At 36.1% G+C, this 11,947-nt stretch overlaps 1 pseudogene; it reads left to right on the forward strand.

The window, feature by feature from the left end:
- Positions 1-2,586: 2,586 nt before the first annotated feature.
- LOC127809029 (5S ribosomal RNA) lies at positions 2,587-2,705 on the forward strand (annotated as a pseudogene).
- The last annotated feature ends 9,242 nt before the right edge of the window (positions 2,706-11,947 follow it).

The following is an 11,947-nucleotide window of genomic DNA, read 5'->3' on the forward strand; positions in this document are numbered from 1 at the left end:
GATGATGTTGTGGCATATAAATTGCTATTACCCGAGAGGCTAAAAATACATCCAACTTTCCATATGAGTTTCTTGAAGCCTTACTATGAAAACAACACACCTGATTAGGTGTAGGTTAACAGGGCCCCTCTAACTATTCGAGTGCATCATGATCGTGAAATTGAGGCAATCTTAGACCATTGCACGTTGGGGGAAAGTAAGAAGAACATGTGTGTGCAATACTTAGCAAGATGGAAATGAGCTCCAGATGGGGAAGAAAGTTAGGAAAGGAATACAACTCTATGGCAATTTGAAGACATCATACAACAATACTTGTCTTCATTTCTGACAAGGCCGTCAGAACCTTCTAGTGGAGGTGGTATGTGATGTCTTCGGCAAACTCACCGAAAGTTGCCTGGCTCCTGTGAAACATCATGGCACAAGAGTGGCATGTCATAGCGGGATATGGGCGGATGACAGACTCAAGTGTTGGATGGCATAGGGTTACTGTGCTAAGGTAGGAGCAAGCATGAGAGGGAATGCGACAATGTGCGGAGAAATGGACCTCCATGGCTAAGGCATCGGCACACGAGGCGACGGTTGGCATGGCTAGTGCGCATGGATGCGGTTGAACCTGACTGAATGGAGCAGAAGCCACAGAGCAACCAAGCAGGTTAAGAAAGGTAGGGCAAATTGGCAGGCTGAGTTGGTCGAGGTGTGCGGGACACTAGGGTAATCTACATAGCCTTGGTGAGAGGCAAAGCCAACAGGTGGGAATAATTATGGCACTGCGCACGCACTTTCACAATATGCAGGGTACATCCACACAATACACACCCATGAAGGCTTTACATCTGCATGCGACCGAGGCAGTGGTGACAGGTGTCGGCTGGATGAGCCATGTTACCCAGTAAACAGTTTTCTCACGTGGTGCATGTGACCCTTGTAGGTTTGAGGGGATGGTTATGGGGTATAACCTTTTATAACTCTACAGCCCATATATATGTGGCTTTGTGGGTGAATTTGGTAACTTTTAGAGAGCAAAACTCAAGCCATTCTTTGTATTCTCGGATCTGAATATAAAGTTGGGATTTTTTAGTATTCTTTGTGTGTGCTTCTGTTTATATTGTGCATAAATCCTATCGGGTTGTAGGCTGATCTAAGTGGGTGAACTTAGAGTCATTACAAGGTTGCCGACTAAAATTCAAGGCTAATCTTGTGACACCAGTCCACTAGTTCTTTTATATATATTATTATATCTCTTATCTCTTAATGGTAGTCCACTAATACTTTTCATGTCTAACTTTCCTTTGCTTTGACAACCTCAAATATAGAATTAGCATTTATTCATTTAAAATTAAAATAATGATGAAAAATTTATATTTTAAATTATAGACATAAAATTTATTTATATATTTACTAATATAACACGTACATACCCTCTTAAATTTATAATAAGTTTGAAAAATTCATATTTGAAGAATATAGGCCTAAGACATATTTTAAATATTTATTAAATAAGTATGTAAATAGATAAATGAGCAATCTATTACCATCATTTATTGGAATCCAACCTTTATATTTTATATTATTTTTGTTATTGTCTAATTATAATAATTAAATTTATTTGTTTCGGAGAATAATTTAAGTAGAGTCCAAGCCAAAAGTTCAAGGTTTGGGGTACCACAAGAAGGTTGACAGGTGTCGGGCTCCATCTACTGTCTAGGAGAGCTAAGAGGATGCCGGGAGTCTCCAGATGGCTTCTGAGAGTTTTCGGGGGTCTTGCTTCCTGAAGAGTCTTCAGGTGGTTATCATTTTGCAAAGTTTGAAGGGTTTTTGAAAGGGTGGCACTAGAAGGGTCTGCGACACAAAAACAGTTAGAAGGCATGCAAGGATTTTCCCTACGCAGGCCCTCTAGTGCCTAAGTCAAACAATGATTTCTTGAAGTGGAAATATGAATGTATGTATGAGTATATGTTATGTGTATCTGATGGAAGTCTTCAAGAAGGTTCAAAAGAATCTCTTTGTCATGAAATGGGCGAGTATTTATAGACATTTGATGGTGGGGTTCACACGACATGTGGCATGCTGATGTGAGTCTCATGACTCTTCAAGGAAAGGCATTGGATATGGCCAAAGGGTCTGGAGGTATCTTCAGGGTTAGAGTCCCCCGATGAGTATTCTCTGGATGAGTCTAAAGACTCTTCGGAGTCATCGAATGGCTTAGTTCTAAGAGACTCTAAATGAGTTTTAGGTCATGGGGATACTAAGGGCTAGGCTGCCTCGGAAGCTCTTGCCCTGTAAGACTTTTCGGGGTCATTCGAGTTTTCGGCCTACTTAGAATATTTCTATGAAATTTGAGATTTTTATCTTTGATTTTTATAAGGCACCCCACAACAATTTCTAATTAAAGAGAGATTAATAAAAATTAGTTAATTTAACTTAAATTCATTTTAATTAAGGTCATTTCTATAAAATCTATGTTAATAAGTAAGAACGAGAATACTTATGACTAAAAAACAAATCATAAAGAGACAAAGTCTAAAAAGCAATCTCTTATCCAATGAATATGATTAGTTACAAACTCGACCCATAAACTTCATTTTATGGTGCGATTATATCAGCACTAATGCACTAGATTCCATTAGAACTTCAAAGTTAGGCGTGTTTGGATGAGAATAGTATTACGATGAGTGACCTCCTAAAAAGTCCTCGTGTTGCACCCCTTTAAAAAAAATACTTAAAAACAAAATTTCATTTTTATAGCCCTTAAGTTTAGCTCTCTAGCTTACCCTCTCACATTCTAGATGGTTACACCTTGGGTTATACACGCATAAATAACCAAATACCCCTCATTAAATTACAAATCACTATAAAAAATCGGCATTTAGCGTTGGTTTTCAAAATCGCCACTAAAACAGCCATCGCAAAGCATTTAGCTACGATTTTCAGCAACCGTTGGAGTAACCACTACAAATTATATTTTGTGCGGCAGTTTAAAAATTGCCACGAAATAATAAATTTTGCCACGGTTTTGAACCGTCGTTGTTCCCCCCCCCCCCCCGGGCGCGCATGCCTAATCGCCACATGACAATGTTGGAAATTTAATTTCAGTTGCATTCCTTTTCCTCGGTTTCAAAGCCAAGACCCCTTGTAGACACGTGTGCGCGCGAAGGTATCTGATCTGCGATGCCTCCTTGTTATACACCAACGTATATTAATTATATACTAATCTAACCATTATTTTCCAGAATTACATTTTAATTTTTTTATAATATAAATTAAAAAAATAAATTAATTGATTATATTAAAAATATATTTTTTAAAAGAATAATAGAATAAATTAAAAATAAATTAATTGAATTAAATAAGAAAAATAATTAATTAGAATATAAAAAGAAGAGTTTTAACGTATTTTTAAAATTTTGTTTTATAAATTATTTAAATTCTATATCTTTTTAATATGAATATTAATTTATTTTCTAAAATTTTGCGACGATTCTTTAAAATCGTCGCAAATGTTAATTTTATTTAATTTTTTAATAATTAAATTATTTCAAAATCATCATAAAATTTAATTTTTTAATGAATTTTGCGACAATTCTTCAAAATTGTGGAAAATATTAATTTAATTTAATTTTTTAATTATTAAATTATTTTCTAAATTTTGCAGTAGCTTCTGAAAAGTCGTTGCAAAATTTAATTATTATTTTTTAATTATTAAATTATTTTCTAAATTTAGCGACAATTTTTCAAAAATCACCATAAAATTTAATTTTAAAATTTGAAACTTTTAAATTTTGCGATTTAGTGAATTTACTCCCCTAAACGTCTCTTCTGTTCTCTTTTTCCCTTTCCCATGGTTGTTTTTGATGACTGTCTATCGCTTCCTTGCCTCACCTCGCCTCGCCTTTCGTGTGTCAATCGCAAATACATCATTCATCTCTGCGATGGAAAGGATGCAACGACGGTAAGTGATGAGGTGATACGAGGTGGCGAATCGAAGGCGTTGGAAAAAAGAAAGCGACAGGGAGTCATCGACCAAAAGGAAAAAGAATAAATTTGTAATTAATTAAAGATATTTTAATTATTTGTATTTGTGAGTAGTATAACTATCTATGTACTAAGAGCAACTCCAACGTTGGACACCAAATCTAGTGTCAATTTGGTGTTCAACAATGTTTTACACCAAATTATTTAACACCAAATTGGTGTTGTCTCTAATGTGTAACACTAAATTGGTGTTAAAGAAATCTTTAAAGAATATTTTATAAATAAATATTTAATTTTTTAAGCCATGTTATTGTTTTTTTATTTTAATCTTTTTTTTTCTATTTTCATCATGTATTTTTAATTTAAGTTAATGGAAATGTTATTGCTTTTTATTATATTATTGAGCTTTTGCATTAAGAATATTTTCTTTCTATCAAGTAATTATTGAAATAAAAAACTTTCATATATGTAAACAAACTTAGTCCATTTTATATTAACATGGAATTTACAAAATATATTCAATATTATACTAATTTTATAGATCTTAATAAAATATTTTCATCAGTATATATTTTTTATAACAATTTAATTTATATTTTTAAGTATTAATCAAAATATATAAATATAATAAAATTGATAAAGGATATAAAGGGAATGAGTTATTTTGAAATTATACAAAAAAGGGCAAAACTGGAAATAAAAAAAAAATTAGTGTTTGTGAATAATATAACACCAAATTTGATGTTACACTATTTACTCAACACCAAATTTGGTGATTGAAAGTTATGGCCAACACCAAAATGGTATATTCATTGGTTGGAGGGATATTTTACACCAAATTGAAATGGAAAATGCTATTGGTACACCCATTTTGTACACCTTGGGCTACAAAATGGGGTATTATGACAAAAAACCCCTCATAAGGTGCATAGAGGCGCGTGAGGCTCATGGAGAGGCGCAGGGTATTTTGGTCATAATACCCCTTGTGTAGCCCAAGATGTACAAAAATGGTGTACATGTAGCATGATCCAATTGAAATTGAGGCTGGATTTGATGTATTCATTGGAGATTCTCTAATACCATTTTTCAATTAGAAAGGACCCAATCAACTTGCATTAATGTATACAAATTAACCAAAGCACTTTGGGAAGTCCAAAATTGGATTCTGATTTGGAGTGAGCAAATCTAGCTTGCTTGACTTGACTTGAGACAAGAAAAGGGCATATGCGGTGAGTTCTTCTAGGTGTTCTCAGCTTATTTGAAACTGGATTGTTAGTTCTAAGTGCAGGTTGGTTTTTCTGACTTGGTGTCCTGACGGTTGATGGATTTCGGTTGGGGGAGCTTATAACTTGGGTCTGTTCACATATTTGGGGATCCGTTTGACTTGGATTAAGTCTTGGAATGGAAATAATTAAAGAATAAAAAGAATAGAGGTAATGTAAAAAGGAAGAAAGAGAAGAAGGCCAAACTTCTTTGGCCAAGAGTGCATTTTTGAAGAAGAAGATGATGAAAGGAAGAAGTAAAGAGCAAGAAAAGGTAAGCTATTAACCTAATTGATTCTAAGTAAAAGCAAGGAAAGTCTTCTTGTTTCTTTTATTTTTTAATCTTCAAGAAAGATTTTAATGATCAAAAATTTATTTTTTTAAGGGTTGAAAGAAAACGGTCTTAAAAGCTAAAGTTTGGTTGAAGATCTAGAGGAGATAAGGTAAGGGATGACCCCATGGGTGGCGGTCTTGCATGCTTTGTAAGTGATATTTTATGAGTTTTCATGTAGTTGCAAACATTATGCATCTTGTGTGTGATCTAGTGGACCTATGGCCATAAGGAGGACTAGGAGTGGAAAAAGGGATTGATTGAAGCCTCCACTTTAAAACGTTGTCAAGGCAAGGATGACTACCTATGTTATGCATTACATCTTACATTACATGATTACTTATGTTTCATTTACTTTGCATTGCACCCTTACTGAGCAATGGCTCATAAGGTCATTTTGGACCTCTATGTGGGTGTTGAAAACTCCAAGGGGAAAGAAGTCTTGAATTGTTGATGTATGCTAGCCCATGAAAAAGGCTTCAAGTTTTGTTTTGTAATGGTAGTTTAAAGCTTTTGAAGTTTAAAAGTGTGGATTTATGTCTTTGGTTTTGATGTATGTTGTAAGCATCATGTGGGTTGTGAAGCCCTTATTTTGGAGCATGGAGAATGGTTTTGGTATATGTTGTGTAAAGCATCTCATGGGTTGGATAGCCCTATTTTTTTGAAAAGCGGGAGATTTTTTATGCTTAAATATTAAAGTTTATTTCTACAAATTATAGACTGAAAAAAAGAAAAAGAAAATTAAAGGATGGTTGCTGGGCTAGGCGCGCATGGCCGAGCTGGCACACGACCAGTGTAAAGGCCCACTCTCGAATATTCCCGCTAGCATAGGATATTCGAAAGGATGTCATCACAGAGATGATATAGAACAAACCATAATAAAACAAACAACTCAATTCATTACTAGTAACGGAAACTAATTTAAGGTTCAGTTACACTTCCAATATCTCATAAGTTTGAGGCTCGAAGGCCATACAAAATAATTAAGAGGCTCTAATGTTAACTAACAAAATAAAAATCATTTCATCTCAAGCCTCACAAAAATGCTAAATAGGATCTTCAAGTCAGGACGTGCCTCCGTACACCACTATCCCTGGGCCTTAGTCCCACTGGACTTGCCCTCGAAAACGGCCTTCCCTTTACCTGGAATGGTAAGGAAGATCAAGTGAGCCACAAAGCTCAGCAAGTTCGAGAAGCAATGAATAGCGAATAGGAATCAAGAATATGGTGACACCAAAAAGAGTAATCAAGAACTCCATAGTTTTATACAAGGTTCGCAATTTATGACTTTATAAATTTCAATCTAAATGCATCATGTCACCATGCAAAGGTGCATATGAAATTAAGTATCAGAATCAAATCTCGTAGGCTCACAAGCCATCAAACAACATATGCCAAAGTGCATCAAGAGGATAAAAACTCACATTCAATATAGAGCCAACCTGCCAGGCTATGGCCACCTTGTCCCGCGCCAGGTGCTCTAGGGTACCCATCCCTCCACGCAAAATAATAGGTGCGCAAAGTTTAATAATAATAGCATATACATCTTATTTTGACATGCCATTTATGAAATCACACAAGGTTACCACCCTTGATGCCTTGCTCTCAAATGCATAAATAAGTGTCCACATGATTTAATATCACGTATTGATGACAAGTACATTTTCACGAATAGTCTCAAATTTATGATTTGAGTTCCCATGCAGCTAAAAGAACCATATCAAGCAAATTAGTTCTATTGATCTTTACACACGCACATTTAATTTACTGACCATAACTAATGATAAAATAAATAAATAAATAAGAAAAGTTTTGATATGCCTTCTCATAAATTTGGACATATTCAAAATTATTTAAATGGATAACTTATGTCGTGGCAATATATAATGGTGCTAAGCATATATATATATATATATATATTATTGGGTGACTTCAATTTACTGGGTTACTGGTGGGTGCGTGGCTGCTGAGAACATGTGAACATATATATATATATATATATTTATATATTATTAGGTGACTTCAATTTCCTGAACCAGCTAACATGTGTAAACCTATATATATATATATATTATGTGGGTGCCTTAAGTGCAAAACATAAGTAAACATTACAATAATTAAATAGGCGTGCGTGTATATCTATATACGATGCTGCAAGTAAGCATATATAATATGCAAAAGTGGACCGAAGCTAGGAGGGGGTGGGTTTGCTCAATGAACTAGGGGCAGCTAACTTGGGCACAGATTTACGCATATAGAAGTGGGTTGCTCGGCTAGAACAGGAGATCCAAAATAACTTGAAAGTGTGTATATATATATATATATATATACATACACAGTTTGAATAAAACACGGGGTATCCGAATAAACAGAGAGCAAGAGAGAGAGAGAGAGAGAAAAGGAGAGTGAGCTCTCCAACCAAGCAGGGGCATGCGTATATGTATATATAGATGCAAGTGGGTCGTTAGCTTCGGCTAGTGCAGGGGCGACCAACTGGGTGATTACATATATATGTATATATGTGTAAGTGGGTCTTAGGCTCGGCTGGCTAGAATAGGGCAATCGTTACAGTGGCAATTATATAAATATACAAGGGCTGTTAGCAATGTCAAAGAGAGAGAGAGAGAGAAAGAGAGAGAGCTTCCATTCGGCTAACCTCTCTGCTAGGCATCTATATGCATATGTATATGTGAGTATATGTGAAGGTGGGTCAGGAACAGAAGCATTTAATAGAGGGTATATGCATATATATAAGTACTTATCTGGGTCAAATAAAAACAGGGAGCACATGAACTGGTTGTATACCTATATATATATACATATATATATAATATAAGTGGGTCTCTGATTTCGATTGGGCAACAATGGCTGTTCGTATATGTATATATATATATATAAATACAAGTGGGTCACTCGGCTGGCAACAAACAATTGCTCAAGAAGAGATAAAATATACAGGGATTACAAAATGTGAATAAGAAGGCAGAAAGAAATTGCCTGAGGTTGACTGAGCCTTCTCCTTGCTGAGCTTCAATGGCAGAGAAAGATATACAGCTGAGATGATAGCACAATGAGGAGAAGAGGAAGAAGATGAAACCAAAATAAAAGAAGAAGAAAGACGCTGAGGTGATGAGGAAAGAAATGGAATAGTAGAAAAAGAAGATGATGATTTGCACTGTAATTAGAAGATTTTCACAAAGAAAAGGGAGCGCGTACAAGTTGCACGCCAACTCCAATAAAATTATCATAATGCCCTTCTTCTCATATTATAGGCAGAAATATCTAGGGGCTTTATTGGCAAATGCTAATTTATTTTCTTTTTCTTTTATTATTATTATTATTATTATTATTATTATTATTATATATATATATTTATTACACCACCAATTTCATTATTTTTAAATTATTTATCTTAATGGGCCTACGCCCAAGCCACATATACTCCATATATATATATATATATATATCAAGCCCACTAGGCTTAATTTCCCACCCGGGTCAACCCGTGACCTCGCTAACTAATTAATTGCGACCTATTACGTCGTTTCTAATTTTTTAAAATTTGACCCATACATTTATTTTCACGATCATATGAACCATAAAATAAAATTATACAATCCAAGAATTATTTCTATGCCATCAAAACAGTTATCATTAAGTATTAAAGTACTTAGATCCATATTTTAGTGCCATTAAACTGACATTAGGTAATACAACACCTAGACCCATCTTGTGGTCGTTACAGTCAGCTCCTGTGGGCGCGTGGCCACTACCCATTGTCGTCGTCCCTTCTTTTCTTCAATGTTTTGGCAATTTCTAAAAAAAAAATTATATAAATAAATAAATAAATGATGGATTTTGGGCTCCAATTTTTTATTTATTTAAAGGAAAAGTGAGGTATTTTGGGAAATTTTTGGAATTTGTAAAGTAAAAATTTGGCTATTTTTTTGCTAAAAAGGAGTTTTAATCCAAATTTTTCTAAGGGCTTTGAATAAAGAAAATATGCGTGTTGGAGAAGGCCAAGATTTAAATTTCCTCTATGCATTATTGTGTTGGGATAATTTTACGAAGAAAAAATCAAGGCCCAAATAAAATTTTTTCTTATGAATATACTTTTTGACATTCGGCCAAGGGGCCATAAGCCTTGGGAAAGCAAAGTGAGGTGTTGTCGTTGGTTTTTAGTTGGATCCTAAGCGAGTCACCCTTAGGCCGTTGGTTGGAGCCAAGGAGGATGACACCCACGTAGGATTTCGGGTTTCCTATGCCCGTATCCTCGAGTGAACCGAAGGGAAGGACGAAACCTAGTTCCCACCTAGGGTGTTTCACCTTGAAACATAGTCCATCCCTTCATTATTTCTCTGTCGTATGAATAATCTAGTTGATTATTCACGAGTGACACCCGTGGTGGGAACAAGGCGTCACTGTTAGTATCAAAGTGTTGTGGTTTGTGTGATGAGTTAAGAAAAAGGGGCTAGTTATGGGAGTTTGTTGGATTTGGTGATTCATGATGAGAGTTATGATTATTGCTTTATTTATTATGATTGGACTCTTCCATGGTTTGGTTGGAGGAGTGATTATTTTGTGGCTTCTCCTATCTTAAGGTATGGAGAGACCTCAACCATTTTTCTCAGTTTGGCAAGTAAGGGACTACATACGAAGGTTAAAAGCCCGTTAAGAAAAATGGGCCAGTTATGGGAGTTTGTTGGATTTGGTGATTCATGATAAGAGTTATGATTATTGCTTTATTTATTATGATTGGACTCTTCCATGGTTTGGTTGGAGGAGTGATTATTTTGTGGTTTCTCCTATCTTTAGGTATGGAGAGACCTCAACCATTTCGCTCAGTTTGGTAAGTAAGGGACTACATACGAAGGCTAAAAGCCCGATGGACTTTAGCACTCCTTGTGATGAAACCTAGTGAGCCCATTCAGCGGTATTTGAATAAGGTTGAGGGTGTGATGGCCGAGTACCGGGGTACAGCTTTGACTCGAAAGTTGTAGGAGGAGATTAAAGTAAATTATGTAGCGGGATTGTTGCACAGGAAGTGGAAACGTTATGCTCGAAAGATTTCCAAGAGGGAACATGTGATGCATAATTTCACCCTATTTATCGAGAAGCTTCGAGAGACCGATGTGTGGCGGTCCAAGAAGATAGATTACGAGCCAATGAGTCCCGAAGATGAGAGTGTGGGTAGCAATGATGATATAGAAAGCTCCATGGGGGGGTTTGGTATAGAAGTTGATTCCCCTAATGACCCGTACGAGAAGCCCACAGAAGAGATAGAGACCTAGGTTGATTCACTTCCATACTTTAGTGACCTAGCGAGCTTGAGACTGCAGGGTGAGACAAGTCCTGGAGAACCTAATGATGGTTTTGAGGTTGATGGGCCATATAGGCCTTGCGATAGGGGAGGCGGTATAGCAGTCATGGGTAAGGAAAGAACATGTTAGGGGAAGGTTAGGCTACGAGGGTCGAGTTTGACTGTTTTGGGGGAAAGTTGTAATGGTTTTGTCCTTGGCTAATGGCCAAGAGTAGTTATAGGCAAACCCTTTCTTTTGTGATGTATGTAAATTGGGGAGCCTTCTGATGTAATTGTGATTGTTCATAAATAAAATGGAATGTGTTGAAAAATTGTGATTGCATGAGATTATGGATGATGATAATTTACGTATGGTATGTATAAGTTGTCTGGTGTAGCGAGAATGAATGTTATTCATTGTAATGTGCAGATAAATCGAGAGGAGCGATTAAACAGAAGAAGGAATCAAAACTAGCCACCAACTTAAGATGTCCCCGAGGGTAGTGGCTCAGGACTACTGAATGGCGAAAGGTCATTTGAGAGATTTGTGGAGCTGCTAAATTTGATGAACAGGCAGGAAACCCCAACAACTAACTGGCTAAAGGTGTACAGGGATATGCACCCACCTAGTTTTAAATAAGATCCCGAGGCAGACCCAAGTGTGGGGGAGTACTGGTTGGAGTAAAAAGAGAAATTATTAGAGCACCTAGAGTGTCCGACAAAGCATTGGGTGAGGTGTGCAACCTTCATGCTTGAAGAGGAGGCTGGTATCTGGTGGAAGTCCATGGCAGGAATTTTGAGAACTTGGAACATAACCTAGGAAGGAGATGAGATACGGGTGATGCCAATCTCTTGGGAGCAGTTTAGGACTATCTTTAATGAAAAGTACTTTCCATAGTATTAGCTGAGGTGAAAAAGCAAGAATTCTTAAGTTTGATTAAGACGGAGGTGATGTTAATAGTACAATACGAAGCTTGGTTCTCAAAGTTGATAAAGTATGTGCCGATGTATATGGAAGATGATCAGGAGAAACCCCAGAAGTTCCTGCAAGGGGTAAGAAAGGAGGTCAAGCAAGTGTTGTAT

The sequence above is a fragment of the Diospyros lotus genome, chromosome 8 (assembly GCF_014633365.1).
Source record: "Diospyros lotus cultivar Yz01 chromosome 8, ASM1463336v1, whole genome shotgun sequence".
NCBI lineage: Eukaryota > Viridiplantae > Streptophyta > Magnoliopsida > Ericales > Ebenaceae > Diospyros > Diospyros lotus.